Below are 19,227 nucleotides of genomic sequence, written 5' to 3' on the forward strand. Positions count from 1 at the left end.
GTGTAACCATATCTTTTTCAAGTAATTTTAATCTCGCATTTAATTTTTATAACAGATGACCTGTATGGGGCCTGGTCACCCTAAATTTTTACTTAGATATCTTACAGATATTATAAACCGGTTTGTTTTAATTTTATGTTGAATTTTACACTGTAGTTAAAACACAAGGTAGAGTTTCTGTAGTAAAAAAAAAAGAGAGAAATCCATTTCAAATTAGGATTTTACCGTTAAAGACATTTAATATTGTGTTTTGACAAGATAATCTAGTTTTGTTGTATTCGCTTTAAAAAAAATACAATAAAAACCCGGCAAGTAAATGTTTCTTATGCCTATGAGAAATACTTACTTGCTGGTAAGTATTTCTTATGCCATGTCAGTATTTAAGAAAATCACAACAGAAATCTGACTTTCACCTCAAACAGAAGGAACATTTGAGAGAACATTATTGGGCAGAGGGGGGGGGGATCCTGAGTGCCTGAGGAGGTTTCAGACTGCAGAGGTGATTATGATGAGAAATTGTGTAAATTACGCGTTTTATTTCAAATAATCTCTTGTGATTGCTTCTCATATCAAAATTCTTTTAACATTTCTCTTAGAATTCCATCACTGCAGTGGCATTTTTTTCCAGAGGATACGAATTCTAATTCTATTGCGATATAATCAAAACGGTCTTCATTTATACTCGTAAAATTCATCATTAAGTGTTCGCGAGACGATGTCACTCTCCCCAGAATTAAAAAACAAAAACGTTTTGTACACTTCTAATGAAAAATCTCCTAATCGATATAAATATTGGATATCGGCGAAAAGCGCAGTCCCCGACTAATTACAGAATGTAATTTTCCAATCCTAGAATCCAGGATTGAGAATAACATTCAAAACATGGTTAAGCGAAAGATTCCAAGTCTGCCTATTTAGATAAACTAGGAACTGATAATCGCACACTAGTCTAATTCTGAATCAAAGCTATTCATTCGATGCAAAACTGGGGAGGGCAACAGCTGATCAAGCTGATCTTGCAGAATGACTTAAATAAATCGGCAGTGTGGGCAATGGTTGTCAAATGAATGTTGTAAAATGTAAGGTAATGCGTTTTGGAATGAAAGGGTTACATACTTCGTATCATATTGATGAGGCTAAGAATCTGGGGGGTGATGGAGAGAGATTTAAAATGCAGAGGACGTGTCGCAAGAGTTGGCAAAATAGATCAGAGGATTACTTGGATGTTAAAGAACACACTGACAAGTAAAGATAGAGGTCATTGTCTCTCTTTATAAGGCTATCATTCGGCCACATGTTGACTACTGTGTGTAATGACCACATGTTGACCACATGTTGGCCACATGTTGACTGATTGTGTGTGTGTGTGTGTGTGTGTGGAGAAAGTGGTGAAGAGGATTCAGAGACAAGCGACCAAGATGGTGACAACTCTGTGCAATGTTACTATGAAGACAGATTGAAGATGTGTGGGTTGCAAAGTTTAGCTAACAGACGGAGGAGAGGGGATATGATAGAGTTACTGAAGGGATTTTATAACATTGACACAGAAGAAATTTTTCCATACATAGAGAACAGTGGGAAAACAAGGGGGTCACACTTGGAAGTTGTCTAAACGTGAGTTAGGAAGGGTGTGCGGACTAGGTTCTTTAATTGGAGATGGAATGGATTGCCAGAGATGGTTGCGAACACCCGAACAGTGAATAAGTTTAAGGAGATGTATGATAGGAATTGTGTCAAAGGACAGGGTGGGTTTTTGACTCCATGGAGACCTGCATAAATAATAATAAATAAAAGTTAGTGTTACATTAATCGATTTATATAAAATATATTAACACGTCGACATAACACATTCTTAAATACTGATCTGGATTTTCAATCTTATATATCGCCTTTAGGTATAACAAGCTCAAAAAAGAGAAATGTTTTCTTCAATAGAGATCTGGATATTAATCAAAGGTACGAGGGTCGGACAGAGAGATAAATGAGATTTTTCTTAAGAGAAATAAGGCTACTGTGTTTGGTAGCGTTGGAAATCACTAGATTATTTTTACCTCACTGAACAATGCTAATGAGATGCGTTTAAAACCTTGGTTATGGAAGATCTTGACGCTTGAACCATACGAACATTGCAAGATTTGTCGAATGAAGAAAAATAAAAGAGGAAATTGTTATCGACACAACCATGGAGAGGATTTTAGATTAGCGAGAGAAAGTCATTAATATAGGAGAAAGAGTGTGAGCACAATCACAATGCTGGGTACTCCAGCATTGACAGAGAAATCCGAATGGAGGAAATCATGTGATGCAGGGAACAACCAGATAGGAAACTGATGATCTAATTGCAAAAGGCAAATACGATGTCGCTGTGGAAGACCCAATCAAATAATACGAAAATATCAAAAGCAATCACATGATCTTTCTCAAACATTCTCAAGGATACTTTGAGCACAATCGAAGGGTCGCCATATAAACCAGGAGATTTATTGGTTTTCAGCGTGATGAGGATTTTTCTGATGTTTTTTTCTGGCAAAAGATCTTTCTTCTTTTTTCTGTTTAAGGCGAAAATTGGTGGAAAGAGGTCAATCTCTAGGTGATATATGGAAGGGAAAATGTTGTGCGCGCGACAGCATTAGCGAGAAACAAGAAAAGTTCGACTGTGGTTTGAGAAGAAAAGTTTGAAGTTTCTCACTTCGCCCATTTGAGATGTTTTATATATTATTATTATTAAAACTAGAATAACATGTTTTATAAATGCATAATATATAATCATAATTTTAATAATAAAAAATCATTGAATTTTTTTAAAAAATACTATTATTATTATTTCATTTTTATAATTTTCAAATTTTGTAATTTCTATAATTTTATAATGTAATTATTATATGTATGCATATAACATAATAAAGTTTTTTTTTTAATATTATTATTATCTTGAACTGCTCTGGAAAAGTGGTTGCCAAGATTTGGACAGTGGTCGAGAATTTTGCTTGGAGTAAGGGGAGTAGGCCTCATTCTAGGAAGGTTTATCTCCGTTATTCGCTCGGATAATGGAAAAGTGTTCATACTAATGCTTATAGAGACGTAGAAATAATGAAAGTGCTGCAGATTTTATTCGGATTATGTTTGGAATTCATACACAGATTTGTCGAGTTCTACTTCCCAGAGAGGGAAAAACACATCAAAATTACATATATTTGCAATAATTAGGCTCCAGATGGGTGTTATTAAAAACCAAATTGGTTTCAATCGACACATTTTTATTGGTATAATTTAGTACAGGTATTTAAAGCAATATTGATATGATATTTAAAATCGTTACTAAAATTGGTATAAGAATTAAATTTTCGATTTAATCAAAATATTTAGTATTGTAAAATTTAGCAAAATAAAAATGTATAATAAAATTTTAAATATAAGAAATAATTTTTAATTATTAAAATAAATTTGAAATTTTTATAGACACACCCTTTTGGTTTTTACAAAAACATTTTATTTCTTTAATTGAATGAAATGGAAGTGTTACATGATCAGAGCTTTAATAGCTCAATAACACCTTATCCCTACACTGTCCTCTACAGATAACGGGGAAGATGAAAAGCATTCTTCTTCTTCGCCCCTTTAAGCCAGTACTTATAAGGATAAGGAAGTGCTACAGACTTTATTACGTCACAGACGTCATGAATGGATATTACTCAATCAATGGGATGATCTTCGTTGTTAAGCCAATTATGGTTAAATGCTAGATTATTATGTATTCTTTAATCTAGATCGTTTAATCTTTATAACTAGATCGTTTTTTTCCCTCAGAAATAATTAATAAAATTCATTACACAAATCTTGATTGTAGTGATGATAATTTCTCCAAGGCTTGAAATTTCAGTATTAAGGTTCATTATTCGACTCCTTTCAAATTGGATCACTTTAATAGTGAACTTAGGCAAAACCAAATTATGAATATAGTACACATAACAAAACGGTTCTAAATAAAGAATGATGTCACTATACCAGAAAGCGATTACGAACTAATATACCTGGATGATGACTTAAAAGGAACAGGCAAAAATTCATTGGATAAATCGACACAAAGGAATGCACGAGCACCTACCGCACCTTTGGTAGAGGTTTAAAAATGGGGTTTAAATTTTCTCAACTCCCGGACATCGCTTGGAGGATGGGGGGAGGAAGAAGGGAAGTCATGTAGTGACAGATACTTGTATTCTTATCAATGCTGTCTGCAACTATAGTGTTTTAACGTTATGGGGAGGGAGACAAGCAGTATTAAAGGGCAATTTAGATCCAGTAGGAGATCAAGTAAGGCCTCGCCGAAAAGAGCCGTTATGTAGGGTCGTAAGATGACGAGGCTAACATCTTGGTTGGGGTAGATGTGCGAGTGCACGGGTTTGCTGATAAGGTTTCTGAAATGTGATCCCGCATTTCCTCTATGGGGCCACACGGAAAACTATGACGAACATTTGAATACGTTATTTAGAGATCTGGGAGTGATTCTACACGGAAAATGACTTTTCTCCCCCGTTCTTTCTTCCTCCTCTGCATTTCCTATTGGTTGTAGATATCGAGTGTGGATCTCCGAATTGCTGCGAAAAAGAGTAGCGGTAGTAGTTGTGAACGACAAGAAAAGCGCCATCTAGCATCAATCCACGTAGCCTCCACTACTGCCAGATACTTCAGTTTGATTTCCCTCATAACCAAGAGTCCATTTTTCGCTTTGGAAAACAAGTACCGAACATCCGAAATGATGATAATTGGTGAGACGGTACATCGCATACAAGACGTTATCCGAAGATCTTATTAAAGAAAGTGCCTATCAATAGAATTACTAAATCCCCTCTTTTGTAAGCCACACGAAACAATATTAAGAATATAGTTTTAATTGAATATTGGTTTTTAAATTGGGGTTCTGGTAGTGTTCCATTATTGGCAATGATCAGAGAATTTTCCCTGATATTTCTAGTTGTACTTATTGGGAGAAAGTTTTTTTTTTTTTTTTTAAAAAAAAAAAGATGTGCATCAATTTGATTGTATAAGTAATATCAGTGTATTAATGTTAGTCAAACCATCATTGAAGCAATCTCCTCCAAATTTTTCTCTGAATTAGTCTCTGATCGTTTAAACTATATTTATCACTAATATTTATCTTTAATATCCATCTCCTGGAGATGGATATTAAAGAATGGATGAAGAGAAATATACAAGTGTTGTGGGCTTGTAGACATAACAAAGCGGCTTACAAGAGACGCTAGAATATACATAATTTATAAATCCAGTAAAATTATTAATCATAGTGATCATTATTATTAAATCTTATTGCTATTAATTATTATTTTATTAGTGCTTAAAAACGCACAATGGTTTTTAATTGAGTATTTTGTATAGACATTGTAAAAAATACGCCGTATTATTCGATAGATTGCTGAAAATATGTAAAAGACAAATCAGTAGTGTGAACGAGGGTATATCAAATTTGGCAAAAATACTAAAGACAGTGATTGCGTTCTGGACTCCATAATTTCTTGCAAACGATGCATTCCTCTGGAATTATGCAACCTCGATTTTGCATAAAATGTTTGCATTTTACACTCTGACTTTGACGTAAAAGTTTCTCATTTATATTTTCCACTATATTTTTTGTTGTTGTGATTTTGAACGCAAGAAATAGAATTATATTATATATAAATATTGAAAAAATAATATTAAATAAGAAATTTTGAATGATTTTGTGATGGTTTGTTTTCTAGTTGAAAATCTTTGAAAAAGGAAACACACTTTCTATATTTTAGTATAGTCTTTGAAGAACACTTACTAAACGAAGGAGGTGATGAATTGGATTGATTCATTCAGTCCAATACCCTTGGAGGGTAATGGATGGCAATGCTGTAGCCAATGAAGTTCTAACTGAGGCTCGGCTATTGCTGTTACCCTCCTGCCATGATCAGAGCTTTAATAGCTCAATAACACCTTATCCCTACACTGTCCTCTACAGATAACGGGGAAGATGAAAAGCATTCTTGCTTCGCCCCTTTAAGCCAGTCCTTATAAAGACTATAAGTAATTCGAACGGAAAACTTTTGTTTTCATTTCTTGTAAATAAAATCACGTTATGGAACCTAAAGTTAATGAAATTTCATTCTTGCAGACTCTATAACTTTTTATAGAGCGACTACACCACAGGAATTGGAGAAAATATAAGCGCACAGCTCACTTATGCCACCAGTATTTCTAGTAAATAGGACATTTTTTTTTTTTTTTTTGTATTCAACAAGTTGCTTATAGGGCTTATAAGAAATTATAAATATAAATACATTTGAACTAGGAGTTTGATGCTCTCTCTGTCTAAAGCATTTTTTCATGTAGATGTAACGGAAGCAATAAATCAGTTGTATATAAATAGGACATATTGGACAATGATGTGAAAAAACCCTCTTTAAATCTATCAATCGCGATTTACATAAAATCAATCGCAAATAATTGAAAGTTTGCTAACTATTATGTTAAAAATATTCTTGTAAAAATTATGATCAAAAGAAAAATAATAATTAACTACAAATTATTTTAGTTTATTTTTTTAACTTTTAGCATCTTCTAGCACACCTATTTAGTATTTAAAGTTCACGCTATATATTAAATGAAATAAAAGTGTTTAGGTTGTGGGAGAATGGAATCAATCGACCGTGAGATGCGGTGATTGATTCATTCAATCCAATACCCTTGGAGGGTAATGGATGGCAATGCTGTAGCCAGTGAAGTTTTAACTGAGACTCGGCTATTGCTGTTACCCTCCTGCCATGATCAGAGCTTTAATTGCTCAATAACACCTTATCCCTACGCAGTCCTCTACAGATAACGGGGAAGATGAAAAGCATTCTTGCTTCGCCCCTTTAATCCAGTTTTTTTTTTTTTTTTAGGTTGTACATAAGAATTTATTGTCTTATTAAAAGAACTTTTCAAAAATTAAACTATAAATTTTCAAATAAACTGCGCAGAAATAATTTTAATAGCATTATTAATCATTTTTTATTTAACGAAAAGCTCGTAGAAATAAAAATAATATAATACCGAGTAATTATTACTTTTTTTTTTCTCATGCAGTTATACAAATATGACATTTTATATGTACGCAGACGTGTCTGTTTCGTTTCACAAAGCACGAGCTGCCTGCTAGACAACCACGTTAGCAACAGCATCATGTGACTAACTCAGAGCGTGACTTCAGCCTTCTCCTGTCAGACTTAATATCGCGGACAAGTAAATATTAGGCAAACAACTTGGTATTATTTGTATGCGACCATGTCTTAAGCTGTATGAGCTTCTGCTGCTGTATCTCAAGTTATTTGGGAGAATTCACCTCAACAACGATCCCGGTTAATAGCTTGGTGTGTTTACAAAGGAGTCCGACTACGCGTTTAGATGAATAAGCTTTTCAATTAAGTTTTCTGTTCATAGGAGACAAATAATTTGAAATTTGCAAATAAAAATATCTTGTTTATAATAAAAGAATGCAACTCGTTTTGCTTAAAAAATTTATGGAGAGAAATATACAAATTAATAAAAAAAGTGCCCTTCTTTAAAATACGGTTTGAAAATATTAGCTATAAAAATTGCGAAGTTAACAGAATAAATGAAACGAATTGGGAATAACAGAAAAAATACAAACACACATAATAATAATAGAGGAAATATAATTAAAAAAGATAAAATATCTCCAAAAAGTAAATGGTGATATTCTTAAAGTAAAGAAATAATTTAAGGACTTCGTTCAGCTTAAAATATATTTATCTGCTTTTGAAGAAATGTGTTAAACATTCATAAGGAAGTTGTAATATCTGGTCACCTTTGCGCCATATTAATGGAGATCTCAGAAATAATTCTGAATAATAAATTTTTATCATACAAAAAAGATTATGGTGTAGAGGGTTAATATGAAAATAGTCAAAGATACTTTTTTCTTTATCTAAAATGATCAAAAATCTATTAATTGATATATAAAACAAAATCTTTCATAGAAGAATTTCTTGTTTTCTAGAAGAAATTCGAACCTAGGTCTTTCAAACTGAACAGTAAACATCACATTGTCCTCTAAACTGCATAGACATCCGGTTTTCGATGGCAAGTTTAAAAGTGAATAATGGTAAAAATGTCAGTCTATGTGCCAATTGCTAGACGCCTGTCATTTGATAACTTCCTGGCCAGACGATCATCTTGCATTTCCGCAAATAGGGATAGCCATCGAAGTGCTGGAAAATAACAGTCATATCTTTCTACACACTTCATTCTCTTCCACTTGGATGAGATTAAACACACTAATTAACATTAAATTAAGGGGATAAAAATCCCTTATTATTTTACAGCCAGTATAATATATAGGCACACCACTCTGGCATTCATATAGTGAAGGTATGTAAGTTCTTTTCACTTAAAAACTTTGATATCGGTACATGAATCCGAGCTGCATCACGGTGAGTGATGGATGAAACCCTGGGAGGGTAATGGATGGCAATGCTGTAGCCGATAAAGTTCTAACTGAGGCTCGGCTATTGCTGTTACCCTCCTGCCATGATCAGAGCTTTAATAGCTCAATAACACCTTATCCCTACACTGTCCTCTACAGATAACGGGGAAGATGAAAAAGCATTCTTGCTTCGCCCCTTTAAGCCAGTCCTTATGAGGACTTTGATATCAACCATGTCTACCATTATCATTCAGGTCTACCTTGCCAGAAGTTCCTATTTTCCAGCGACCCTGAGAGAGCTCAGGGACATTCCAGAAACCAGTCCCTGATCCTAGTGGTAAGATCGTTTGCAATTTTTTTTTTTTCTAATTTTGCCTTGTACCTGTTTTGCAGTCTTCCGCCTCTAGCAGGAGATTTCGGCAAATAGGGAACGCTTAGCCCTGGTTCTGAAGGTCCTTCCTTTCAGGGACTTTGTTTTTTCTCTAAATCATGATTTCTTTTTCACCGCGAATCAGGACCCTTGGCATCGAAGCGGACGTTGTCGAAAGCTCTTAGCGAAGCAGTAGGGGCAAAAAATATAGTTGGCTTTACCCCTTATGGGGCAGGCAGGTTCCAGGTAGTAGTAAAGAATGTGGAAACCAAGAACAAGTTAACTAAAGGACTCGAATGTCAAGGAAAAAAAATCCCTTTATAGTAGGGAGTGTTTTGAAGACAATAAGGATAGAGAGGTTCCCTGTAGAATATCTTGAGGGGGGGGGGACCGAAATAATCAACAAAGTGTTTTCGAAATGGGGAGTCATACGCGACGTAAAAATCGCAAACGATACAGATTTCCCCGACTGGAAGGCTGTCGAGGTAACTTTCCGTATGGAAATGATGGCTGAAGTCCCCAATTTTGTCTTTCTAGGCTCTGCCAGGGTAGTAGTTAACTACCCTGGAGTTAAGAAACAGTGTTATAAGTGCGGTTCTCTGGAGCATCTAGGTAAAGACTGCCCCAAGAACAAATGCAGGAACTGCATGGCGGCAGGACATGCCCTAGTGCGAGGCACCTTGCCTTAAATGTGGCACTATGGATCACAACGTAGACACCTCCCCATCCAGAAACCAGGCAGAAAGGATGGGAGGTGCTATCACGCCAGCCACAGTAACACCAGCAGTAAATATTAATGACGCAGAACGGGAAGACTTCCCAACCCCGAAGCCTGCACATAACACAATAGCAACAGGGAATCAAAAACGCAATAAGAAGGAAGCGTCCGTAACTAAGAATGCAGAAGCGACCAGCAAAGAAAGAACAGAGGAAGAAGAAACAGCCAAGGATCAAGCCACCACACCTGAAACCCCAGTGGAAGAAATGAAGGAACGCAACCAACAAGAAACTACCACTTTAGATACAGAGAAGGAAAACGAAGCAGAGGAAGAATGCGAAACGGAGGAAGAAATGGAAACTACTAAAGAAGAAGGTACACAAAAGAGGTCACGAAGCCCTGAAGAAGGGAACATAAAAAAATCAAAACCAGGTAACGCAACCTCATCGGAAGAATCAGAAGCTGATGAAATGGAGACCAAAATAACAATACAGGAAGAGGCTGAAGAATTTTCTGTAGAAGAAATCAAACTAGTTGTGGGTGAAAATATGTTTAAAAATGGGACAGCAATAATAAAGAAATGGAGAGGATCCATCGAATCCTCAGACAGTGTATTCGTAACAATGTGCAGAGAAGATGGGTCAACGTTCCTCCTTCGGAAAGGAATTATAAGTATGCAATGGAAGGATATTACGACTTTGAAAGAAATCAATGTAACCAGGTAACGGGTCATCTGGGCCTGACAGAGGCCGAGAGTAAGTACTTCTGCAGAACTTTGAGAAAGTTAACAGAGTGAGATCAAAGAAGACACTGAGTGGTTTGGACCTAAATACTTCCAAAGGTTATGACAGCTAGGAAAGTTGAGTTAGTTCACGCAGGAGGGGGGGGGGTAGGGAAAAAAATAAATAAAATTATAATTTTTTTCGCTTGCCCCAACAGGTTTATGATTATTAGTCCACAAAGGAAGGGGTAGACCTGAGAACCCGAGCGAAGGCTTACATCGAGGCGGTGCATTACTCGGGCCAGGTTCTGCCCCCCCCCCACTCTGTCAATCCCTTTTTATTTTGGGAGTTTCATTTGAAGTTCCATTGATTTCTTTCAAAGTCATGTCAGGTTTCTTTTCCTCTGACTAACTCCAGAATTAATTAATAATCTTTTTCTTTTCTTTTTCTTTTTTTAAAGTTTTATTTCAGATATGTTACAGTGTAAACTGTAAAGAACAGACGTCAGGAGATTTTCTCCCCTCAGTCGCCCTTAAAATCAATGGATCCCTTTAATTCGGCTGTAAGTTAATTAGTCGGGTTCCAAAATTCATCCTATACAATTTAAGTTTAAATTGTTTTCCATTTCTCTTTCTTGTAGGAACAAGAGACGTCTACAGACACCTGGTTTAATTTAAGTCACGTTTTTTTTTATATAGAGCAATAGGGGTTAGGAGATGACATATTCAGACACTTGGTTTAATCTAGTTTAAGCTATGGGGTAAAGTAAAGTAAAGTACGTTTTAAAGTTTTTTTTTTAGAACAGGTGAGAAGAGATGACATGTTCGGACCGTTTAGCCACAACCTCTTGGTTACACAGCTAAACAGGTTGACTGAGGCCTCTTTGTTATCTCTTACTATCATACTCTACTTTTCTTTAACTTCCCCTATTACTACCTGCTGACCCTCAGCAATCTTTATACCTCCAAAAGACGATGATGAAAGACATGAACTCCCATTCTACCTACTCACTGATGAGACCTCAAAAAAGGTTGAAACCGGTCTAGGTAGTGACCTCTCCTCATAATGTAAAGCAGTAATACATCTCCTAGTAGCTGTGTTTTCACATTATGAGAAAATATCAAGGCTAGCGAGGGATCTTGCTCCACCTTTGCTTCGAGTTGCACTACCAAGTGGTCACTTACGCTTGGATTCGCCGATAGTTCTTCGGTATGAAATTCGTAGATCGTAGTTTTCGATCTTAGAGTTTCGCATACTGGCTATAAAATAATAAGGGATTTTTTTATCCCCTTAATTTAATTAACTTCGCCAGAAAATATAGCCGTTTGGCTTTTCACACTAATGAACATGCTTTATTTCTTTTATTTTTGCTTTCCTCACGTTTCCTCCTCTTATTAGCACATTCCGTTCGCTTTTCTTTCTTTTTTTTTTTTTTACAGAGCAAACAAATAATAGAAGAAACGTCTTAAGAACAAATTATTTCCTTTTGTATTCTTCGGAAAATATTTTAACCACATCATTCCCCCACCCCTCCCCTCATGACGCATATTTTCAATTGTTCATCTTCTCCAGTTTTTCAGTAGTGTTACTAATTCTTCATAAAACAATTAAGCTCAAACCTAACAATGGTTTTGGGACCTTCGAAATGATTTATAGCCAAGTGATTTATCGTCTGCAATCATTAACACACATTCTTAAAATCCTTGTTAAAATAAATCGTAAAAACAATGCCTTAATTAATATATTACATTTTATCAAAACGAGAAAACAAATATTAGTAGAGTAAAACTGCATGCCTACACTCTTAAGTTAAAACTCAATAAACGATCCTCACCAAAGGACACGGCATATAACGCTGACACCCGGAAACTATATCAGCAGGTAGATAAAACACGTACTTAATTAGTTTGTTTGAAAGTAGCAAACAATTTAATAAAAAAAAAAAAAAAGAAGAAAAAAGAGAAATATTCATGTTTATGATATCCAACGACCGTTGCCATGGAAACGCGCGCGCGCAGAGATTCAAATAGACAACAGATAAATTATCGTGCGACTAGAAACATACCTTTTCATTTGGCAGAAAACTATCGCAACGCCTACTACTACGCCCCTATTGGCGACTTTCAGTACTATATATTTTTTTATGACATAATTATCTTTTTCACTACGTAATAATTCCGAATCTTTTCCGACCATTAATCCTTTTAGAGTTCACCTTGAACGTTAATTATGGACACCCCAGTATATCACTGTGAATGCGTTAGAAAATTTCTAAACAATTCCATGTCTCATATGTGCGTGACAGCTTTGAATGTGAATTTATTTCGTTCATAATCATGATTTAAATACACCGTTGGGAGTTCATTCCGTGTATTAATTCACACCTTCGCCATATATGGCGTATCTTAATTTGCAGATAAATGAATGCATGTCGGACCCGAATTTAAAGTTTTTGGTAGGCTTCCGACGTTGTAAATTTAACTTTCTTTAGAAGGCACCACTTCGACAGGAACCTTTTAAATACGATTGATGGCTTTATAGAACGAGAACAAAAATTCTACACTTGAGAATTATCTTAGAGTCCTGATTGCAGAATGTGTATCTTTATGTATATTCATGCGGTGTGACCCATTCAGATGGCAAATGATTAATTAATTGAAGATGCAAACTCTTGAAAAGGTTGGAGATTAGTACGACCGAACCAATCTGAAATTCCTGTTTGCTCATTACAGCCAAGTGCAAGCGGTACAAACGCGCCCTCTAGTGGACATCTCTTGCAAAATTATTCCAACTCATTTCGCTAAGAGGATCGATGATTTTCTCATTTGCAGCCTGTTCTTTACAGTTAATTTTCTTCTCTCTCTCCCACTCCTTACTATCTTTTCTTCTTCTTCCCAACTGCACTGGGGGTATGCTTGTTATCTGAACACCGTATCATTCCAAGTGACGGTTTACCTGTTTTTGTACGCTAGTGTGAATTAGGTAATGAGTATTGAAGAGAAGGCATTACGAAAATATTTAAGGAAGCAGGGGGGAGGGAAGATTTCAATCCTATCCCCCACCTCCCGTCTCACGAGGTGCACATTTGCAGCAAAAGTTGGCACTATGCCAACCGTGATTGCTTAGTGTGTGTAGCTTTACTATACGGCAACCCAACTCGCGAAAATTAGCATATGCAACCATAAAGATACAAAATATTTCGAGTCATGGCTGTGAAAGAGACAGAAAAAGAGAACGAGAGAAAGAGAGAGGAGACGCAGTTGAAGAATGCATGAATAAGAATACCATTTCATTTTGTTATTTCGCATGGAATGCCAAGTTCCTATTTGGAGATTCTATCTAAGTGTTGTGCGATGATGGGGACAAAGGAGAATATTCTACAGAGAGGGAGAAACTCGAATTTGTTATTTAATTTTTATTATACTGCGAACATGGATGTAAGCAGTTCGGAGACAAAGTGCGTTTTACATCAGGGATATCATTTTCTGGTTACTACTACAGGAATAGATTACTTTTAAATTGTAGAATGGAAATCCAAAAATAAAAAAGAATGTCATAAATGAAGAGTTTGCTGGCATTGCATATCCTTCATCTATTATCAATGTGTGTGTGGAGAGGGAGTATAGGGAGTGTAGAAGATCCTGAAAGTTACTTCAAATTGAATTTTCTGTCATCCACGAAAAAAATGACCTATTTTTCACAGACCGACAGAATAGCGCCCTCTATACTTCAAGTATACATAAAGCCTGCTTACATCCTGTAAATTTAAAAATACGACGAGAATGAAAAAATCTCATCTTTGAGACAATCATTGACAATCTTAACAAAAATATAGCAATTTATAAGAAACTAAAAATAAATTTAATTTTTTTCAAAATATTATAAAACCCCAAATTTTTCATAACATATATACATTTAAAATAATAAACTTTCTTTTCAAAGTTAATTTTGGGGGGAGATTGTGGGAGAATCGACCCTGAAATGCGGTGATTAATACCCTTGGAGGGTATTGGATGGCAATGCTGTAGCCAATGAAGTTCTAACTGAGGCTCAGCTATTGCTGTTACCCTCCTGCCATGATCAGCGCTTTAATAGCTCAATAATACCTTATCCCTACACTGTCCCAGATAACGGGGAAGATGAAAAGCATTCTTGCTTCGCCCCTTTAAGCCAGTCATTATAAGGACTAAGTTAATTTTCGAGAGCAGTGAGGGCTAGTCCTTTTTAGGACTAACTGGGTGACAATGCTGTAGCCAATGAAGTTTTAACTGAGGTTCGGCTATTGCCGTTACCCATCCATGACTACAGCTTTTAGCTCAATAACACCCCATCCACACAGATTTTCTTCATTCAGATGACGGGATAAAGAGTCAAGGACTCAGTCCATCGCCGAGTTCTTTTAAGAAAGTTAATCTTCAGGATGAGAGGATAGACAATCCTTTTTAGGATTACTATAGCTTTAGCTCAAAGTTAATTTGCGATTGGCGATAGAATAATTTATTGACATATAATGAAATGAAAGCATACAATATTAAAATAATATTACTGTTAATATAATAAATTATATAATATCAAATAATATAACAATATATATGTATATATAGTTTATCTTTTAGTTAATTATTGCTAAACTTTTTTTATATATATATACATACGATTACAGAAAGGTTAATTTTTTATTTTATAAGTTATTTTATTTTTTTATATAAAGCATTTGAGATTTTATGGTTTATTATGAGGATGTTCAATTATGTTTTTTTTATTAAGTTTCGTCAAGGGATGCGTGTTAATCTATTTACTCATTTCTGTTTGTATAGCGGAAATGTAAACATACTTTTGAACACAAACCGTTCATTTCTCCCATTACTATTTAATACTGAACATTTCCGTTCTAAGAATATTACAGCATAGAATTAGGATGGATATGTCGTAATTACTATTGCAAGGGGAGTTTTGTTTTTTTTTGCGCTAGCGATTGTTAGGAAATTTTCATTAGTTATGCGTAAACCGGTAGCATTTAATTATGAGCCATACAGAGAAACGACTTCTACAGGGATACGTCATTTGCAAATAGTAACCTAGAAAAATTTAACTGCATATATAACGTATATCTTTCTGAAGAGAAACGATGCATAAAAGTATAAACTCTGAAGTAATTCAGGTTCATTACGCAGAAAGGAAGAAAAATCAAATAAAAGGTTATATTTATTGAGTAGCTAAAATGAGATCCCACATATTTCTGACCTGACACTAAAAAACAGTAAATGGAGAAGTGTAAAAGAACTGATGCATAAAAACGTGGAAAAAGGTTAGGGAGAAAAAAAGAGAAAAAAAAGAGAATTTTTTAAGCGGAACAACTAAGGAAAGTTCTTTTGATACTCAAAGCAATTTTTTTTAGTACCGAGCCAAGCAGTGTCTCAACTGAAGAAGCTATTGCAAGAAGAACAAAGTAAATAACGCAGCAATCAGTATAAAATAGAAATAGCCTCGTTGTCTTGAGCGCTATGAAACGATTGGGCTCTTTTAGCTCGACATAACTCCCACCGCTTCTCTAGCATTTCATTTCCTTTGGCAATAGCAAATGCCTATACAGAGGAAGGTCGAGATTATGTCCAGCAGTCTTAGCACTACGGAATAACGTCAGGCCCGAAATACTTGCAGCGGGTCCTCTGCTCCAAACGACCGCAGTGAAGGTTTATGGGGGGAAACGCTGCACCGAACATTTAAGAAATCGGGTAATTTCTTGAAGGAAAAAAAAACTAAAGTACCTATATTGGAACGGAGAAGAGAATAGGGAGAAAGTTTCTGTCCCGCTCTTTAATATACTGTGATTGGCCAAATTATTAGAATAACCAAACTTCGTCTACAGACGTAGAAGAAAATGAATAGAACGCAAGATTCATCCAGGAATGGATCTATCTTAAAGTGAATTGCGCTCGGGGTTCTATATCCCGATACCCTCTTCGAAGGCTACTCTCGTCCTCACTTTGTATCTCCGATAAGTCGTACGAGTTCGCTTCGCGAGGAAATGCAAAAGTAAGCGCTCTTGCCGACACGGAACCTCCCTCTCTAGTCGAAGCCGGCGCCACACGACAAGTCCCGCCGTCTCTAATGATTTTTTAAACCAACAATTGGGAGGCAGGTTTTAACTGCACATTGGCACGCTCACGTAGACGATCTACCTCCCCCCCCCTCTGCTTTCCGTTCACGGCACTCGAAGTCATCTCAACGATACTCATAATCTACGCATGGCTCTAATTTGGGCCGACGATGAGAAAATGAGGGATCAAATCCCTTGCAACACACTATCTTCCTCGTCTCTCTTTCTCTTCTCCTCCCCCCCTTCTTTCCGCATCTCGTCACGTCCCTTACGGAGCTAGTAGAAGAGAATATTATCTTTTGATGAATAGCAAAACTTTGCTAGAGTCCAAAGGTTACACTAGATCACCGATAGGATGATGTACTCCACATTTATTAAGACTTTTACACTTAACGACATTATAAGTTCTTTTTTTTTTTTATTTATTCGCGAAACTTATCTTTGTTCTAATGTCATCGAAGACGGTATGCGATAAGGTGACCCATCTGGGCCATTAAAGACCGATTGCCTTCTTCATTAAAGCTCGTATGTAATTTTCAAAATGAATTCTCGCTTTTTAATACTTGTATATGAAGTTAGTTTTTATGACTTATTCGCAAACGATCCCGTATTTAAATAATCTCGTTCTCCATATTGCAATATTATTTAACAGTGGCAGGAAATAGAAACATGTTCATTTGTTAAAGGTGTATTTCTAGTTGTATGTTTCAATTAGCCTGTTATTTATTGTTGTGTAGTTTTCAGTAATTATTTGAAAGCTTTCACGTGCTCTTTGTTGAAAGTGACATAACCCAACAAAGACTTGCAGTCAACCATAACAACGTGTGCTACGTGATATGTGTGAGTCAGCTGGCAGTGTGAACTGGAACAATCGTTAAGGAGTTTTGAGGTTGGCGTGTGTTGGAAATTGAAGGAGGGAAAACAACACAGAGTGCTAATCACAATCTGTGGGATTTTTATTACATTGCAGGTCATTTGATCTGGTCGACTGCCAACCCACCAAACATTCTCACCCTTTTTTTAATTTTCTCCCTCGTTTCTCAAAACAATTAAAAGAGAAGGTTTAACACCGAATTTTTCTTGGCCAAGTAACTACTGTATGCTATTAAATTGCTTAACGATTTTTAGGGTTTTTCGGGCTGTTTAATTTTTACAGTTGTTACTTCGAATTTCCCATCATCTTCCGCTGAATGGAAGCTAAGTAAACCAACATTTTTGTAGTGGTTAATCCGTCTCGATCGTCATAAAAATAAAGTTAATTATCTGAGTTTATACTTTGTTTCATTTACTAATAGGATAAAGTATTGAGTCAACGGTGGATTCATTTTTACACCTTAAGTTGCAATTTTGTGCAGAAAAATAAATAATTTAAAGCTTAAATAGTATGGTGAAGGAAATCCTAATTTCCCATATGTAGATAAGAATTTTTTTTTTCTTATTCGAAAAGTAAGTGGAAGACTTGCAGCCATTTTATCTTCGGTGAATTACTTTTTTTTTCTTTTAAATTAATCCAGTGTTTGGCTAATATACCTGATGTTTTCCGACTTCAACGTTCGCCGAAAGAGATAATGTGTTATTTCTGGTGTCTTCAGCAAAATACACAAACTAGCCATAGACTACACTTAATTGATTAAAGAGGGCTTTAATGTAAGAAGTGTAATATACATGGAATGGGCAGTTTATTAGAGATACTACACAATAGCGTGCTGGACCACCGTGTGCTTTCAAGGATATCGACTCCATGAAGTTATTTACATAGTTCACGGTACCCACTCCAGATAAATGTGACGAATTCTTAGTTCATCGTATGTATTCTCTAAGATTTGATAACGTTTGGCTCTTGTCAAAAGTGTTTTCGTTTTACAAAGGTATGTATATATACTTTAAATAAGTATATTTCGTAAAGAATGTGAATGCTTTTAATGTTTCTTTTTCCTGTATTTTAAGTCATAAAATTTTCTACAATAAATCAAACTTAGGGAAGATTCTCAACCTTCAACACGGACTATACGAATGATATCTTCCTCAACAGTTCTACAACGTGTAAGACATACGTCAGGTGAATTTTGCTTCTTGTGTGAGGTTCTTAAAATCAGCAATCACTCACAATAATAGCTTTCCTTCAACTATAATGGTTAACTAACGTGATTATGTCTGCAAACAAAGTGTGGTAACATTTCGGGATTTTTTGTTTGTTTGTTTTTTTTAAAAAAATTAAGCAATTTTTTTAAAAAAATATATTGTAGGCATTTCATGGAACACTAGATTTATGACAAAATTCTTGAATTTCTCCTCAGTAGATGTCAGCAATCGTTAAGCGGAAGGACAGAAAAAGTCACTAGAGGAGTGATTGTACAACTTTACGCTAACGAAGACAAATCCAGTCATTATATGTACGATATCTCCTTTTGTCTGTGCCTAAAACCAATACGTTATGACCTACTAGATGAATGAAATGGCGACATTTTAGACAGAAAGCCATTCATCTGTGGTTTTATTTTTAGATTGTGTCTCCTCCATAATCCGCCTAAGAAAATGGAACAAAATCTAGATCTTTTTGGACATGATAAGATGGATTATATTCAAAACACCTGGTAAAAAGGAAAAAAAAATAGAGGAAAACATTAGAGTAGAGTAAAATGTACTTTTTCTAATGTAGTTTCAAATCTGATCATAGATGGCGCAAACTATCCTTAAAAGAAATAATACGTTTATTTTTAGTAAATTTTCAATTTAAAAATAGAATTCTATATTAAAAAAATTAAGCGTAAATAAAAATCATTATAAAAACTAAAATAAAATTATGAATATTTTTGGATTTTCTTTAATTTAATTAGAGATTAAATAATA

At 35.3% G+C, this 19,227-nt stretch overlaps 1 protein-coding gene across 1 annotated transcript in view; it reads right to left on the bottom strand.

Annotated features, from left to right (window-relative positions):
* LOC150096698 (cytosolic carboxypeptidase 6) overlaps window positions 1–19,227 on the bottom strand; it is a 414,915-nt gene that overhangs the window by 77,089 nt on the left and 318,599 nt on the right. The window lies entirely within an intron of this gene.

Source organism: Typopeltis vanoorti, chromosome 18 (genome assembly GCF_054136105.1).
Source record: "Typopeltis vanoorti isolate ZY-2024b chromosome 18, IOZ_Tvanoo_1.0, whole genome shotgun sequence".
Taxonomy (NCBI): Eukaryota; Metazoa; Arthropoda; class Arachnida; order Uropygi; family Thelyphonidae; genus Typopeltis; species Typopeltis vanoorti.